The sequence below is a fragment of the Rhinolophus hipposideros genome (assembly GCF_964194185.1).
Source record: "Rhinolophus hipposideros genome assembly, chromosome: 13".
Taxonomy (NCBI): Eukaryota; Metazoa; Chordata; class Mammalia; order Chiroptera; family Rhinolophidae; genus Rhinolophus; species Rhinolophus hipposideros.
Window position 1 is genome coordinate 35,803,047 of NC_138059.1, and position 18,567 is coordinate 35,821,613.

Here is an 18,567-nt window from a genome sequence, read left to right on the forward strand (position 1 = left end):
CTTTCAGTTTGTTCTTTTCTGGGAAGCTCTTTATCTCTCCATCAACTTTAAATGATAGCCTTGCTGGATAAAGCAATCTAGGTTGTAGGCCTTTGTGTTCCATCACTTTGAGTATCTCCTGCCACTCCCTCCTGGCCTTCAATGTTTCTGTAGAAAAGTCATTTGATAGTCTTATGGGAGTTCCCTTGTATGTAACCTTCTGCCTTTCTCTTACTGCTTTCAAGATTCTCTCTTTGTCTTTAAGCTTTGCCATTTTAACTATAATGTGTCTTGGTGTGGGCCTGTTTGGGTTTATCCTGGTTGGAACTCTCTGCACTTCCTGGGCTTATATGTCAGTTTCCTTCACCAGGTTAGGGAAGTTTTCAGACATTATTACCTCAAATATGTTCTCAATCCCTTGCTTCTTCTCTTCGCCTTCTGGTATTCCTATGATGCTCATGTTGTTGCGCTTGATGTTATCCCAGAGGTCTCTTAACCCATCTCCATTGTTTTTTATTCTTTTTTCTTTCTGTTGTTCAGTTTGAGTGATCACTGCTAACTTGTCTTCTAAGTCGCTGATTCGATCCTCTGCTTCATCTAACCTGCTGGTCATTCCTTCAAGTGAGTTCTTAATTTCGGTAATTGTGTTCTTTAGTTCTAGCTGGTTGTTCGTTAAGATTTCTACATCCTTTTTTAGTTCTAACTGGTTGTTCTTTATGATTTCTATATCCTTCTTTATGTCTTCTCTAAGCTCCTTAAACATTTTTATCAAGAGTGTTCTGAACTCTGTCTCTGACATGTTGGTTACCTCTGCTTCATTTGGTTCCAGTTGTGGAGGTTTCTTCTGTTCTTTTATTTGGGACATGTTTCTTTGTCTCCCCATTCTGACTGACTCTCTGTGCTTGCTTTGATGTAGTAGGAAGATCCCCTAGAGCTCTTAGTTCTTGCTGGGTTATCTTATGTATTATGTGTCCTTTATATTTGACTTGGACTACTTCGTTCTTCTCCTCTGCATGTACTCCACAGGTGGTTCATGTGTTTAGTATATCATCCTGTTCAAGAAGAACTTTAATTGCTTTTTGCTTGTGAGTAGGTGGGTTTAACTCCTTGGCCGTCTAGTTGTGAAACTTGGCTCTGCCCACCTCAGGGTGTTCTGCTGGGTGAGGGCTGGCCACTTAAATGAGGTTTGGCCTCTATGGGTTCTTGTGCCTTCAGAGAATTCCCTCTGTGTGTGTGACTTGTAGGTCAAACCCGGTAGTACTCTGGTTTGGTCCAGAGTTGGCTTCTGGATATGTTGAATCTTGTGCCTCTTAAACTGGGCCCTGTTAGGGTAGTTTCAGCACAAATCAAGTTACCAAGTACAACAACAACAACAACAACAAAGAAAACAAATCAAGTACATTCACATGTAAAATACAACCGACAATCCCCACTCAACATAGGCAAAGATATCAAAGAAATAAAGACAGAACAAAGCAAATCACAACAAGCAGAAAGAAAAAAAGAAGAAGAAAAGAAAGAAAGAAAAAAAATAAAAAGAAGAAAAGAAAAAAAGAGAAAAAAAGAAAAAAAGAAAGAAAAACAAAAACCACCAAGCAAAACAAAACAGAAAGCAGCACCAGTCTTGGCTTAAGCCCACCAAGTAATCTCCAGGTTGTCCTCCGCTGTGCCAAAGAGTCCGCTGCCTATTGCACAGGCAGCGCTGGTCACCTGGTGCCCAGAGTGAATTTGGAGTGTAGATTTAAATGCGAGGGGCTGAGGGGTCTGGATGACAGTTTTCAGAGAGACCGTGCAGTTTCTGTCCTTTCCTGCACAAATGCACGCTGAGAGTAGCTCCACCAGCCCTGTGCTCAGTACTCCTGAGTCTTAGGGCCCTCCTTCCGTGGGTGTGTGGGAGGGGGCGGGCGGGAGATCTCTAAGCTGCTGAAAGCTGGGAGCTGCGTCTGCCACTTACTGCTGAACTCATGGAGTACTTCCGCGGTTGCCTTGCCTCGCCCCAGGCCAGCCAGAAAGGGTGGGGGCTGGGGATGGAGGGGTCTTCTCCATCCCAGGCCAGCCACGTCACACTCCTCCCGCAGTCCCATAAAGGTGGTGGCTGGGGTTGTGGGAGTCTCCTCTCTCCTCGTCCAGCAAAAATCCCCTTCTCCCAGCCTCTTCCGAAGGTCAGAGCTGGCTGCCAATCTTCCCAGCACCTGAGCACAGACGCCCCTCTGTAATCTGACACTACTCTTCAGTTCAGGGGTCAGTTTAAGTCTCTGGAAGGGCAGGGGGGAGGATTCGAAAAGCGCGGTGAGGGGCCCAGGTGTGGCGTCTGAGTTCTTTGTCTGCCCTAGGGCCCACGAGCTGCCCGCCCCGGCGGGAGCGATCAGCTGTGGGACGCAGGGAAAGAGCCCACCTCCTGGACCCTACGCTCTCCGCTGCACCCTGGGCTCCCGTGGGACTCTAGAGCTCCGGGTGCTCCCTGCCGCTGCTCCTGTGGGCACGCTCCTCTTGCCCTTCTCGCTCCTCCCCCGCTCGCCCAACTAGCGCACCTCAAAGCAAATCTTCCTGGAGTCTCAGCTCAGTCCTGGGAGCCGCGCAGTGCAGTGGTTGTTGTACGGCCTGGGCTTCGCTGTGGGGAGGTTAGTGTTTTCACTTCGCGCCCCTCTCTCCTCCCCCGCTTGCCTAACTAGCGCACTCCAAAGCAAACCTTCCACGCGTCTGTGCTCAGTCGTCCTGGGTGCCGCGGCGGCGATTGCCGCTGGCCTCGGCTCCGCGGGGGTAGGGGTGGGGGGGTGCGCTTCCACTTCGCTGTCCTGCCTCCTCCCCTGCTTGCAATCCATGCTCACCTTCAGGTAATTCCTCCACGAGTCTCCCCTCTGTTCTGTGTGTTCTATATCTCCCTGTGTCTTTAGAGCTGCGATTTACTGCCGCTGCCTCAGCCGACGCCGGCCTGATTCCACCACGAGACCGCGCATTTCCACTCCGCTCCCTTCCTTCTTCCCCTGCTCGCCCAATTTGCGCACCTTCAAGTAATCCTTCCACGAGTCTCTTAGGAGTCTTAGCTGTTCTGCGTGATGAACAAAGAGTTGTTTGATGGGTTATATGTCCCGTTTGTAATAAGATCCGAGGAGAACTCAGAAAATGTGCGCCTCTGCCGCCATTCCTATGACGTCACCTCAAAAGTTGTTCCATGTAGGTTTTAAGTACACTTTTATGTTGTTGTTGTTAGCTGTGGGTTTGTCGTATATGGCCTTTATTATGTTAAGATATGATCCCTCTATTCCCACTTTCTTAAGGGTTTTTATCATAAAAGGTTGCTGTATTTTATCAAATGCTTTTTCTACATCTATTGATATGATCATGTGATTTTCATTTTTCATTTTGTTAATGTGGTGTATCACATTAATTGATTTGCAGATGTTGAACCACCCTTGCATACCAGGGATGAATCCCACTTGATCATGGTATATGATCTTTTTAGTGTATTGCTGAATTCTGTTTACAAATATTTTGCTGAAATTTTTGCATCTATGTTCATTAGAGATATCGGCCTGTAGTTTTCTTTTTTTGTGGTGTCTTTGTCTGATTTTGGGATGAGGGTGATAGTGGCTTCATAAAAAGTGTTTGGGAGTCTTCCTTCCTTCTGGATTTTTTGGAAGAGCTTGAGGAGAATAGGTGATAATTCTTTTTTGAACGTTTTGAAAAATTCACCTGTAAAGCCATCTGTTTCAGGGCTTTTGTTGTTGGGAGATTATTGATTACTATTCAATTTCCCTGGTGGTAATCAGACTGTTCAGGCTTTCTGTTTCTTCTTGAGTTAGCCTTGGAAGGTTGTGCGCCTCTAGAAAATTGTCCATTTCTTCCAGATTGTCAAATTTGTTGCCATATAGTTGCTCATAGTAATTTCTTAAAATTTTTTGTGTTTCTGTGGTATCTGTTGTCACTTCTCCTCTTTCATTTCTGATTTTATTAATTTGGGTCTTCTCTCTCCTTTTTTTAATGAGTCTGGCTAAAGGTTTTTCAATTTTGTTTATCTTCTCTAAGAACCAACTCTTGGATTCATTGATCTTTTGTATTGTTTTTCTGGTTTCTATTTCATTTATTTCTGCTCTGATCCTTATTATCTCCTTCCTTGTGCTCCCTTTGGGCTTATTTTCCTGTTCTTTTTCCAGATCCCTTAAGTGTTAAGATAAACTGTCAATTAGTGATGTTTCTTGTTTTTTTAGGTAGGCCTGCAGTGATATGAATTTCCTTCTTAGGACTGTTTTTGTGGCATCCCATAGATTTTGGGTCGTCGTGTTCTCATTGTCATTTGTCTCGAGATATCGTTTGATTTCTTCTTTGATCTGCTGCTTGACCCATTTATTATTTAGTAACATGTTATTCAGCCTCCATGAACTGGTGTGTCTTCCTGTTTTTTTTACCCTGTAGTTCATTTCTAATTTCATAGCACTGTGGTCAGAGAAGACAATTGGTATGATTTCAATTTTCTTAAATTTATCAAGGCTTGTTTTGTGGCCTAACATATGATCTATCTTGGAAAATGTTCCATGTGCACTTGAGAAGAACGTGTATTCTGCAGCATTGGGGTGAAATGCTCTGAAAATATCAATTAAATCCAAGTGGTCCAAAGTATCATTTAAGGCTGTTGTTTCCATACTGATTTTCTGTCTGGAGGACCTGTCCCTTGTTGTCAGAGGTGTGTTGAAGTCCCCTACTATGATAGTGTTGCTGTTGCTCTCTGTCTTTATGTCCATCAGTACCTGTTTTATATATTTAGGTGCGCCTATGTTAGGTGCATTGATGTTTACTAGGGTTATATCCTCTTGTCGGATTGATCCCTTTATTATTATATAGTGCCCATCTTTGTCTTTTAATATGTTCTTCATTTTAAAGTTTATTTTTTCAGATGTAAGTATTGCAACTCCAGCTTTTTTTTTCGCTTCCATTTGCATGAAATATGTTACTCCAACCCTTCACTTTCAGCCTGTGTGTGTCTTTTGATCTGAGATGAGTCTCTTGTATACAGCATATACAACGGTCTTGCTTCCTTATCCACTCAGCCACCCTATGTCTTTTGATTGGAGCATTTCATCCGTTTACATTTAAAGTGATTATTGATAGGTACATAGTTATTGCCATTTTTAAATTTGTAGTAAATTGTTTTCATCTTTCTTCTATTTACAGAAGTCCTTTTAGTATTTCTTGCAATGCTGGCTTGGTTGTAATAAATTCTTTCAGTTTGTTCTTTTCTGGGAAGCTCTTTATGTCTCCATCAACTTTAAATGATAGCTTTGCTGGATAAAGCAATCTAGGTTGTAGGCCTTTGTGTTCCATCACTTTGAGTATCTCCTGCCACTCCCTCCTGGCCTTCAATGTTTCTGTGGAACAGTCATTTGATAGTCTTATGGGAGTTCCCTTGTATGTAAACCTCTGTGTTTCTCTTGCTGCTTTTAAGATTCTTTCTGTGTCTTTAAGCTTTGCCATTTTAACTATAATGTGTCTTGGTGTGGGCCTGTTTGGGTTTATCCTGGTTGGAACTCTCTGCACTTCCTGGGCTTATATGTCAGTTTCCTTCACCAGGTTAGGGAAGTTTTCAGACATTATTACCTCAAATATGTTCTCAATCCCTTGCTTCCTCTCTTCGCCTTCTGGTATTCCTATGATGCTCAGGTTGTTGCGCTTGATGTTATCCCAGAGGTCTCTTAACCCATCTTCATTGTTTTTTATTCTTTTTTCTTTCTGTTGTTCAGTTTGAGTGATCTCTGCTAACTTGTCTTCTAAGTCGCTGATTCGATACTCTGCTTCATCTAACCTGCTGGTCATTCCTTCAAGTGAGTTCTTAATTTCGGTAATTGTGTTCTTTAGTTTTAGCTAGTTGTTCGTTAAGATTTTTACATCCCTTTTAAGTTCTAACTGGTTGTTCTTTATGATTTCTATATCCTTCTTTATGTCTTCTCTAAGCTCCTTAAACATTCTTATCACCAGTGTTTTGAACTCTGTCTCTGAAAGGTTGGTACCTCTGCTTCATTTGGTTCCAGTTGTGGAGGTTTCTTCTCGTCCTTTATTTGGGACATGTTTCTTTGTCTCCCCATTCTGACTGACTCTCTGTGTTTGCTTTGATGTATTAGGAAGATCCCCTAGAGCTCTTTGTTCTTGCTGGGTTATCTTATGTAGTATGTGTCCTTTATATTTGACCCTGACTACTTCGTTCTTCTCCTCTGCATGTGCTCCAAAGGTGGTCCGTGTGTTTAGTATATTGTCCTGTTCAAGAAGAACTTTAATTGCTTTTTGCTTGTGAGTAGCTGGGTTTAACTCCTAGGCCGTCTAGTTGTGAGACTTGGCTCTGCTCACTGCAGGGTGTTCTGGTGGGTGAGGGTTGGCCACTTAAATGAGGTTTGGTCTCCATGGGGTCTTGTGCCTTCAGAGAATTCCCTCTGGGTGTGTGACTTGTAGATCAAACTCGGTAGTAATCTGGTTTGGTCCAGAGTTGGCTTCTGGATATGTTGAATCTTGTGCCTCTTAAGCTGGGCCCTGTTAGGGCAGTTTCAGCACAAATCAAGTTACCAAGTTCAACAACAACAACAACAAAAACAACAAAGAAAACAAACAAAGTACATTCACATATAAAATACGACCGACAATCCCCACTTAACATAGGCAAAGATATCAAAGAAATAAAGGCAGAAGAAAGCAAATCACAACAAGCAGAAAAAAAAAACAACCACCAAGCAAAGCAAAACAGAAAGCAACACCAGTCTTGGCTTAAGCCCACGAAGTAATCTTCAGGTTGTCCTCCGCTGTGCCAAAGAGTCCACTGCCTATTGCGCAGGCAGCGCTGGTCACCTGGTGCCCAGAGTGAATTTGGAGTGTAGATTTAAATGCGAGGGGTGAGGGGTCTGGATGAAAGTTTTCAGAGAGACTGTGCAGTTTCTGTCCTTTCCTGCACAAATGCACGCTGAGCGTAGCTCCACCAGCCCTGTGCCCAGTACTCCTGAGTCTTAGGGCCCTCCTTCCGTGGGTGTGTGAAAGGGGGCGGGCGGGAGATCGCTAAGCTGCTGAAAGCTGGGAGCTGCATCTGCTGCTTACTTCTGAACTCAGGGAGTGCTTCGGCGGTTGCCCTTTACCCGCCCCAGGCCAGCTAGAGAGGGTTGGAGCTGGGGATGGAGGGGTCTTCTCTCTCCCAGGCCAGCCACGTCACACTCCTCCCGCAGGCCCGTAAAGTTGGTGGCTGGGGGTGTGGGAGTCTCCTCTCTCCTCGTCCAGCGAAAGTCCGCTCCTCCCAGCCTCTTCCTAAGGTCAGAGCTGGCTGCCAATCTTCCCAGCGCCTGAATACAGACGCCCCTCTGTAATCTGACACTACTCCTCAGTTCAGGGGTCAGTTTAAGTCTCTGGAAGGGCAGAGGAGGTTTCAAAAATTGGGGTAAGGGGCCCAGGTGTGGCGTCTGAGTTCTTTGTCTGCCCTAGGGACAACGAGCTGCCGGCCCCGGCAGGAGCGATCAGCTGTGGGACGCAGGGAAAGAACCTACCTCCTGGACCCTGCGCTTTCCGCTGCACCCTGGGCTCCCATGGGACTCTAGAGCCCCGTGTTCTGCGTGCCGCTGCTGCTGTGGGCACGCTGCAGGGCCGCGGCTGTACGGTGGGGGGTGGGGAGAGCGCGGCGTGTTTCCTCTTGCCCTCCTCGCTCCTCCCCTGCTTGCCCAACTAGGGCACCCTTAAGCAAACCTTCCACAAGTCTCTGCTCCGCCCTGGGAGTCGCGCAGCGGTGGCCCTCGGCCTGGGCTCCGCCGTGGAGGGGGGGGCACGGTTCCACTTTGCGCCTCTCTCTCCTCCCCCGCTTGTCCAACTAGCGTACCCCAAAGCAAACCTTCCACGAGTCTGCACTCTGTGCTGGGCGCCGCTGTGGCAGTCGCCGGCCAGCCTCAGCTCCGCTGTGGGGGGGGAGCACGCTTCCACTTCGCTGTCCTGCCTCCTCCCCTGCTCACAATCAGTGCTCACCTTCAGGTAATTCCTCCATGAGTCGCCCTGCTGTTCTGCGTGATGAGCAAAGGACTCCTCGTTGTTCTATAACTCCCTGTGTCTTTAGAGCTGCGGTTTACCGTCGCTGCTGCAGCCACCGCTGGCCTGATTCCACCACGAGACAGCGCGTTTCCACTCCGCTCCCTTCCTTTTTCCCCTGCACGCCCAATTTGCGCACGTTCAAGTAATCCTTCCACGAGTCGCTTAGGAGTCCCTTAGCTGTTCTGCGTGATGAGCAAAGAGTTGTTTGCTGGGTTATATGTCCCGTTTGTAATAAGATCCGGAGAACTCAGAAAATGTGCCCTTCTGCCGCCATTCCAATGACGTCACTTCTGTAGGTATCTTTTGATCTGTCCTCTAATTTCCTCTTTGACCCAGTCGTTCTTTAAAAGTATGTTGTTTAATCTCCATGTATTTGTGTTTTTTCCTGCTTTCTTTTTGCAGTTGATATCCAATTTCAAAGCCTTGTGATCAGAGAATATGCGTGATATGAATTCAATCTTCTTAAATTTTCTGAGGCTGATGTTATGTCCCAATATATGGTCTATCCTTGAGAATGTTCCATGTACACTAGAAAAGAATGTATAGTCTGATGTTTTAGGATGACGTGCTCTATATATGTCAATTATGTCCATTTAATCTAATGTGTCATTTAGGGCTGCTATTTCGTTATTTATCTTCTGTTTGGATGATCTATCCATAGCTGTCAATGATGTATTTAAGTCCCCTAGTATAATTGTGTTTTGGTCAATTTCTCCCTTTACTTCTGTTAGTAGTTGCTTGGTATATTTTTGTGCTCCCTGATTGGGGGCATAAATATTGATGACTGTTATGTCTTCTTGTTGTATATTCCACTTTACCATTATGAAATGTCCATCTTTGTCTCTTGTCATCTTTTTCACCCTGAAGTCTGTTTCATCAGAAATCATTATGGCTACACCTGATTTTCTCTGGGTACCATTTGCTTGGAGTGCCAATTTCCACCCTTTCACTTTGAGTCTATGCTTGTCCTTGTAGCTGAGATGTGTCTCTTGGAGACAACATATGGTTGGGTTTAGTTTTTTGATCCAATCTGCTACTCTGTGTCTCTTTATTGGTGAGTTCAGTCCATTTACATTTAGGGTGATTATTGATATGTGAGGATTTCCTGACATTCTATCTTTAGTTTTCTTGTAAGGCTGTGTCTCCATTGTTTCTTTGCCTTTTTGTTGTTGTCTATTATTTCTGTGTGGTGGTATTCTATGATGTTTCCCTCTGTTTCTTCTTTAATTACAGTATATATTTCAGTTCTAGATGTTTTTTGAGTGGTTACCCTTAAGTTTATGTAAAAGAAAGTTTGATATTTAGAGTATTCCAGTTTCTTCAGCACGCTTACTTTCTCTATTCCCATATTCAGGTTCAGGCCTTTACTCTCCCCCTTTTTATGTTTCAGTTGCCACAAGTTGTCCCTGTTGATGGTGGTCTAATAGCCTCCTTTAGTATTTCTTGTAGTGCAGGTCATGTATTAGAAAATTCCCTCAGCTTTTGGATGTCTGGAAAGGTCTTTATTCCTCCTTCATATCTAAAGGATATCTTTGCTGGATATATTATTCTTGGCTCATGATTTCTGTCTTTCAATAGTTTGAATATTTGGTTCCACTCCCTCCTGGCTTGTAGAGTTTCTGCTGAAAAATCTGATGATAATCTAATGGGCTTTCCTTTGTAAGTTACCGTCTTCTTTTCCCTGGCTGCCTTGAGGATTCTTTCTTTGTCATTGATTTTAGACAGCTTCAATACAATGTGCCTTGGTGAAAGCCTGTTGGGATTGAGGTAATTAGGTGTTCTATTTGCTTCTTAGATTCGAGATCCAGATCTTTCAAGTTAGGGAAATTCTCATCGACGATTTGTTTGAATATATTCTCTGTTCCCTTCCCTCTTTCTTCTCCTTCTGGTATGCACATTATTCTTATATTGCGCTTTTTGATGGAGTCAGAAAGTTCTTGTAGAGTTCTTTCATTTCTTTTAAGTCTCAAGTCTCTTTCTTCTTCCAGCTGTGTAAATTCCAGGTTCCTATCTTCGATGTCACTGATTCTTTCTTCCATCTGGTCAGCTCTACTACCTAAGCTGGATATTTTATTGTTAATTTCTTCTATTGAGTTTTAATCTCCAGAAATTCTATTTGGTTCATTTTCAAAATTTCAATCTCTTTTGTAAAATGCTCATGGTGTTCTTTGATTGTGTTTCTGAGTTCATTAAACTGCCTTTCTGTGTTTTCTTGCATCTGGTTCAGTTTTTTCAGAATTGCAATCTTGAATTCTCTGTCATTTAAATCACAAAGGTCCATATCTCTAAGTTCCTTTTCTGGAGACTTTTCACTTTCTTTCTGAGCTATCTTGTTGCCTTGGTTATTCATGGCAATCACTGATTTACTATTTCTCTTCCTAGACATCTACAGGAGTGGGTCTGCAACAGGTTGATAGGTATGCGAAGAGCTTTTGAAGTTCCAAAGCTCTTTCTGCACCAGATTCAGAGCCCAAATGTTTCAGCAGTTCTGTTTACTCCTGCAGGGATCCGCCCAGATAGGTGGGGCCAGGGGCAGGTTGAGTTGTGAGATGTGGCCCAGAGCAATGGCGGCGACCACAACCACAGCCAGTCCTGCTTCCACAGCTCCCTCCCCCTTGCCGGAACCAGTTGAGCTGTGAATCTGTCTGCAGTCCACAGTTCTCAGAGCAGCAATTATTCTGTTTTTTGACCTGACACTGCTACTTTATTGCTTCTAGCACCGGGCAGGTGGGGGCGGGGCGAGCTCTGGGAGGGTAGGGAGGGGGTGGCTAGTCTCCGTGCCTAAGGTTTCCGTTCTCCACTGGGCAGTGAGGGCTCGAACCACCGATTTCAGCCCTCCTCCCTCAGTCTTCGCTCCGAGGTCTGCTGTGAGTGAGTGTTGGGTTCAGCCATGCTATATGCTGCTCCCTCAACCCTGTGGGCCGTAAGAGGAGCCCTAGCAGTCCAAGTCCTTCCCTCTCCCGCAGCTGTGGCAGTTCCGGAGCAGCGAGCTTTGAGCACTGAGTTAGGTCTGCGTCCTGCGTCCCCGTGGCTCCGTCTCCGCACTTCTCCTCTCCCTCCTCCCCCGCTCGAGCGATTCACCCACCTGGATGTGAATTCAGTAGTGGGCCTCTTCGTCTTTCCTGTCTGCTGTGCAGGGAGTCCTTTGAGGAGTTATTGTTGTCCAATTCGTTGTAAATTCCAGGGGAGCGCTGCAGAGGCTCACCTCACGCCGCCATTTTTTTCCAACTCCCTCTATGTATCTTTTGATCTCTCCTCTTATTTCGTCTTTGACCCACTCATCTGCAAAAGTATTTTGTTTAATCTCCAAATATGTGTGTTTTTTACTGCTTTCTTCTTGCAGTTGATATCCAATTTAAAAGCCTTGTGATCAGAGAATATGTGTGGTATAATTTTAATATTCTTAAATTTTCTGGGGCTAGTTTTATGTCCCAATATATGGTCTATTATTGAGAATGTGCCATGTACACTAGAAAAAAATATACAGTCTGATGTTCTAGGATGAAGCACTATATAAATGTCAATTATGTCCATTTCATCTAATGTGTCATTTAGGGATGTTTTTTCTTTTTTTACTTTCTGTTTGTATAATCTATCCATAACTGTCAATGATGTATTTAGGTCCCCTAGTATAATTGTGTTTTGGTCAATTTCTCCCTTCCGTTCTGTCAGTAGTTGCTTGGTATATTTTGGTGTTCCCTGATTGGAGGCATAAATATTGATGACTGTTATGTCTTCTTGTTGTATAGTCCCCTTAATCATGATGAAATGTCCATGTTTGTCTCTTGCTACCTTTTTCACCCTAAAGTCTGTTTCATCTGATATCAGTATGACTACATCTGATTTTCTCTGGATACCATTTGCTTGGAATGCAAATTTCCACCCTTTCACTTTGAGTCTGTGTTTGTCCTTGTATCTGTGATGTGTGTCCTGGAGGCAGCACATGGTTGGGTTTAGTTTTTTGATCCAATCTGCTACTCTGTGCCTTTTTATTGGTGAGTTCAGTCCATTTACATTTAGGGTGATTATTGATATGTGAGATTTCCTATCATTTTATCTGTATTTTTCTTGTAAGACTGTGTCTCCATTGTTTCTTTTACTTTCTGTTGTTGTCTATTATTTCTGTGTGGTGGTATTCTATGATTTTCCCTCTGTTTCTTCTTTTATTACAGTATATATTTCAGTTCTGGATTTCCTTTGAGTGGTTTGTATTAAGTTTATGTAAAAGTAAGTATGATATTTAGAGTACTCCATTTTCTTCAGCATGTTTACTTTCTCCATTCCCATATTACGGTTCAGACCTTTACTTTCCCCCCTTTTATGTTCTGGTTGCCACAAAGTATCCCCATTGATGGTGGTCATATAGTATTTCATATAGTGCAGGTTGTGTGTTATAAAATTCCGTCAGCTTCTGTATGTCTGGAAAGGTCTTTATTCTTCTTTCATATCTAAAGGATAGGTTTGCTGGATATATTATTCTTGTCTCATATGGTTTGAATATTTGGTTCCATTCCTTCCTGGCCTCTAGAGTTTCTGCTAAAAAATCTGATGATATTCTAATTGGCTTTCCGTTTTAGGTTACCATCTTCTTTTCCCTGGCTACCTTGAGGATTCTTTCTTTGTCATTGATTTTTGACAGTTTCAATACAATGTGTTTTGGAGAATGCAATTTGGGTTTGAGGTAATTAGGCATTCTGTTTGCTTCTTGGAATCCAGGATCCAGTTCTTTCCACAAGTTTGGGAAGTTCTCATTCACTATTTGTTTGAATACACCCTCTGTTCCTTTCTCCCTTTCTTCTCCTCTGGTATACCCACTATTCTTATATTGCTCTTTCTGATGGAGTCAGAAAGTTCTTGTAGAGTTCTTCATTTCTTTTAAGTCTCAAGTCTCTTTCTTCCTGCATGTCATTTCCAGATTTCTGTCTTTGATATCACTGATTCTTTCCTCCATCCGGTCAACTCTACTACGTAAGCTGGGTATTTCATTCTTCATTTGTTTTATTGAGTTCTTAATCTCCAGAAATTCTATTTGGTTGTGTTTCAAAATTTTAATCTCTCTGATAAAATGTTAATTTGTTCTTTGATTGTGTTTCTGAGTTCATTGACCTGTCTGTGTGTGTTTTCTTGCATGTCATTGACTTTTTTTAGAACTGCAATCTTGAATCATGTCTCACGTAAGTCGTATATTTCCATGTCTTTAAGTTCGTTTTCTGGAGACTTTTCACTTTCTTTCTGAGCTGCTTTGTTGCCTTGGTTATTCGTGGCAATTACTGATTTATTATTTCTCTTCCTAGACATCTACAGGAGTGGGTTCTGCAACAGGTTCATAGGAAGAGGTCTTTCTTTTGTTTTCCAGTAGGTGTTGGTAGAATGTTGTATTTCTCTCTTTGACTGCATCCTTTTATTCTCTCTCACACTGTAGTGTTATATTTTCTCTGAATTGTTCTGGTTTCTCACACAATGGGGGATTCCCTGAAAGGCAGGCTTCTCCTATGTGAACAGTTCACCTGGGTCATAGGGCGTCACCTCCACGGGTGGTATATGGACAGCTTCTGAAGTTCCAAAGCTCTTCTTGCACTAGATTCAGAGCCCGTGTGCTTCAGCAGGTCTGTTTTCTCCTGCAGGGATCCACCCAGATATGTGGGGACAGGGGTGTGGTCGTTTCTGAGAGGTGGCCCATAGTAATGGAGGTGCCACTGCCACAGCCAGTCTTGCTTCCATGGCTGCCTCCTCTTTGCTAGAACTAGTTAGGCTGTGATTCCATGTCTGTGGACCACAGCTCTCAGAACTGCAAATATTCTGTTCTTTTGCTCTGACACTGCTATTGTTCTGCTTCTAGCACTGGGCAAGAAGGAGAGGGGTGAGCTCTTGGAGGGTAAGGAGGTGGAGGCTAGGCTCAGTGCCTAAGGCTTCCAGTCTCTGCTCAGCAGTGAGGGCTTAAACCACCATTTTCAGCCTTCTTCCCTCAGTCTTTGCTCCGACGTCTCTGCCGTGAGCATTGGTTTTTGCTGTGTTATATGCTTTCCCTTCAGCCCTGTGGGCCATAAATGGAGCCCTAGCAGTCTGAATTCTTCCCTTCCCCACAGCTGCAGTAGTTCCGAGATGCAGCGAGCTCGGAGCATGAAGTTAGGTTTGCATCCTGTGCCTGCACGGCTCCGTCTCCGCATTTCGCCCTTCCCTCCTCCCCTGCTCCTGCAATTTGCCCACCTTTAGGTGATTTCAGTAGTGAGCCTCTTAGTCTGTCTGCTGCACTTGGAGTCCTTTGTGGAGTTATAGTTGTTTAATTTGTTGTAAATTGGAGGGGAGATTTCCAGAGGCTCACCTCATGCTGCCATTTTTATGACATGCAGAACTTTTCATTATAGATTATTTTTATTAGAATTTTCTTGGAGCATTCCTTGCCTATTTCAAGAAACCTTATCTAGAACTTAAATAGTTCACATTCTCAGACAGCCTACAATTATGGATTTAGATGTATACACATTTAAAAAGGAAAAAAAACTGTATTAAAATTACACTGATGGTAACCACTTTGAGCCCCTCTGTAATTGCAGAAGTCAAATGTGACTTGTATTCACTTTTGTTATTTGTATATATTTTAATATAGGTTTTTCCTTACTTAAAATGTGTATACTTTTTTTTGCACCCTCCGTGTGTGTGTGTGTGTGTGTGTGTGTGTGTGTGTGTATTGCCCGACAATTCAGTTCACGAACTTGTGGCAACCATGTTGCTAACTTTTTTTTGATATCAGAGGGAATATTCATTATGAATTTGTACCAACTGGACAAACAGTTAACCAAGTTTACTATTTGGAAGTGCTGAAAGGCTGCATGGAAAAGTTAGACAACCTCAATTTTCGCCAACAATTCATGGAGCTTGCATCACGACAATGCACCAGCTTACATGGCACTGTCTGTGAGGGAGTTTTTAGCCAGTGAACAAATAACTGTATTGGAACATCCACCCTAGTCACCTGATCTGGCCCCTAGTGACTTCTTTCTTTACCTAAAAATACAGGAAATATTGAAAGAAAGACATTTTGATGACATTCGAGAGATCAAGAATAGTATGATGACAGCTCTGATGGCCATTCCAGAAAAAGAATTCCAAAATTGCTTTGAATGGTGGACTAGGGGCTGGTGACACTGCATAGCTTCCCAACGGGAGTACTTCAAAGGTGACTCTAATGGTATTCAGCAGTGAGGTATGTATCACTTTTTCTAGGATGAAATCATGAACGTAATTGTCTGACTTCTTATCTCATGCATTAAAGCTCACTTTTATTTCTTATCATATTCTTCTTCCTTGACCTTGAGTTCTCTGTACTGATTCATTTGTTGATTAATTAGAATCCTTTCTCTAGTATTTTCCCCAGATAGGGTATCGGAATAATATATCCTCTGAATTTTTGCATACCACAAATATCTTCCTTTCTCACTGACAGATGAAGGATATCTTGATCAGATAGGAATCTTAGTTCGCAGTCCTTTTTACTCAAAAGACCATACATTTATTCTTTATTTCTGACTAATTCTTTGTATGGTTTCTATGTCCGTCTTTATGCTTACTATTACTTTGTTGAGGTTCTCACTAAGTTCCTTAAGCACATCCTTTAAGAATGGATAGAGTATTGACTTGTGGAAATGAGCAGGAATTAGGAAAGACATCCTGACTTCTTTCCCTCCTAGCCACAATTCCAGCCTGTCTATCTTACATAATCCAGACAGATGTTGGCAACTGGTAAGGGGATATAAAGGAAGTTAAGCAGCTTTCTCTTTTCTGGCCCATACGAGAGACTGGAACTAGTGTCTGACGGACTCAGGTGAAGCTCTGAACACAGAGTATCCTGGGAGAGCTAGCCTGAAGGATTGTGCCCCTAAGAGAATGTCAGTATGCACTGGTAAATCCCATCTCAAGGGTTGAAAAGGTAGCTGAAGTCATTTCATCCTTCAGGTTGGGAGCCAATGACAATACGGGAAACATAAAGGCTTTCTTCCTCAGGTGCCTTAACAGTGGTCTGAAAACCTACCATTTGGTTCACTGCCAACCCCAGGTGTCTCAGAGACGACAAAGCCTTCTACTGCTCTTGGAAGTTATCTCCATTGAAGGTTTTTTGAAGATGTCCTGAGCCTCAAGAAGTAAACAAGGAAAATAATGCATGAGAGCAGGACAACAGTTTGAGATAGAGAGAAATAACAAAGCAATCAGACAATAAAAAATAAAAGCGGAGGGGGAAAAAATGGCGGCGTGAGGTGAGCCTCTGTAACGCTCCCCTGGAATTTACAATGAATTGGACAACAATAACTCCACAAAGGACTCCTTGCACAGCAGACAGGCAAGACGAAGAGGCCCACTACTGAATCCACCTCCAGGTGGGTGAATCGCGCGAGCGGGGGACGAGGGAGAGGAGAAGTGCGGAGACGGAGCCCCGCGGGTGCAGAACACAGACCTAGCTCAGTGTTTGGAGCCCGCTGCTCCCAGATCTTCCGCAGCTGTGGGAGAGGGAAGGACTCGGACTGCTAGGGCTCCGCTTACAGTCCACAGGGCTGAGGGGGCAGCATATAGCACAGCTGAACCCAACGCTCACTCACGGCAGAACTCAAAGCAAAGACTGAGGGAAGAGGGCTGAAATTGGTGGTTTAAGCCCTCACTGCCAAGCAAAGAACGGAAGCCTTAGGCAAGGAAACTAGCCGCCCCTCCCTACCCTCCCAGAGCTCGCCCCACCCCCACCTGCCCGGTGCTAGAAGCGATAAAGTAGCAGTGTCGGATCAAAGAACAGAATATTTGCTGCTCTGAGAACTGTGGACCACAGACACAGATTCGCAGCTCAACTAGTTCCGGCAAAGGGGAGGGAGCTGTGGAAGCAGGACTGGCTGTGGTGGTGGTCGCCGCCATTGCTCTGGGCCACCTCTCACAACTCACCCCGCCCCTGGCCCCACCTATCTGGGCGGATCCCTGCAGGAGTAAACAGAACTGCTGAAACATACGGGCTCTGAATCTGGTGCAGAAAGAGCTTTGGAACTCCAAAAGCTCTTCACATACCTATCAACCTGTTGCAGAAGCCACTCCTGTAGATGTCTAGGAAGAGAAATAGTAAATCAGTGATTGCCATAAATAACCAAGGCAACAAGATAGCTCAGAAAGAAAGTGAAAAGTCTCCAGAAAAGAAACTTAGAGATATGGACCTTTGTGATTTAAATGACAGAGAATTCAAGATTGCAATTCTGAAAAAAACTGAACGAGATGCAAGAAAACACAGAAAGGCAGTCTAATGAACTCAGAAACACAATCAAAGAACACCATGAGCATTTTACAAAAGAGATTGAAATCTTGAAAATGAACCAAATAGAATTTCTGGAGATTAAAACTCAATAGAAGAAATTAACAATAAAATATCCAGCTTAGGTAGTAGAGTTGACCAGATGGAGGAAAGAATCAGTGACATCAAAGATAGGAACCTGGAATTTACACAGCTGGAAGAAGAAAGAGACTTGAGACTTAAAATTAATGAAAGAACTCTACAAGAACTTTCTGACTCCATCAGAAAGAGCAATATAAGAATAATGGGCATACCAGAAGGAGAAGAAAGAGGGAAGGGAACAGAGAATATATTCAAACAAATCGTCGATGAGAACTTCCCAAACTTGTGGAAAGAACTGGATCCTTGAATCCAAGAAGCAAATAGAACACCTAATTACCTCAATCCCAACAGGCCTTCACCAAGGCACATTGTATTGAAGCTGTCTAAAATCAATGACAAAGAAAGAATCCTCAAGGCAGCCAGGGAAAAGAAGACGGTAACTTACAAAGGAAAGCCCATTAGATTATCATCAGATTTTTCAGCAGAAACTCTACAAGCCAGGAGGGAGTGGAACCAAATATTCAAACTATTGAAAGAGAGAAATCATGAGCCAAGAATAATATATCCAGCAAAGATATCCTTTAGATATGAAGGAGGAATAAAGACCTTTCCAGACATCCAAAAGCTGAGGGAATTTTCTAATACACGACCTGCACTACAAGAAATACTAAAGGAGGCTATTAGACCACCATCAACAGGGACAACTTGTGGCAACCGAAACATAAAAAGGAAGAGCGTAAAGGCCTGAACTTGAATATGGGAATAGAGAAAGTAAGCGTACTGAAGAAACTGGAATACTCTAAATATCAAACTTTCTTTTAAATAAACTCAAGGGTAACCACTCAAAAAACATCCAAATCTGAAATATGTACTGTATCAAAGAAAAAACAAAGGGAAACATCATAAAATACCACCACACAGAAATAACAGACAACAACAAAAAGGCAAAGAAACAATGGAGACACAGCCTTACCAGAAAACTAAAGACAGAATGACAGGAAATCCTCACATATCAATAATCATCCTAAATGTAAATGGACTGAACTCACCAATAAAAAGACACAGAGTAGCAGATTGGATTAAAAAACTAAACCCAACCATATGCTGTCTCGAAGAGACACATCTCAGCTACAAGGACAAGCATAGACCCAAAGTCAAAGGGTGGAAATTGGCACTCGAAGCAA

At 43.3% G+C, this 18,567-nt stretch overlaps 1 long non-coding RNA gene across 1 annotated transcript in view; it reads left to right on the forward strand.

The window, feature by feature from the left end:
• LOC308506649 overlaps window positions 1-18,315 on the forward strand; it is a 28,818-nt gene extending 10,503 nt beyond the window's left edge. Inside the window, exons 2-3 of the long non-coding RNA XR_013994745.1 lie at window positions 15,040-15,226; window positions 16,024-18,315. This is a non-coding gene — a long non-coding RNA (uncharacterized lncRNA). The remainder of the gene's footprint in view (window positions 1-15,039; window positions 15,227-16,023) is intronic.
• The last annotated feature ends 252 nt before the right edge of the window (window positions 18,316-18,567 follow it).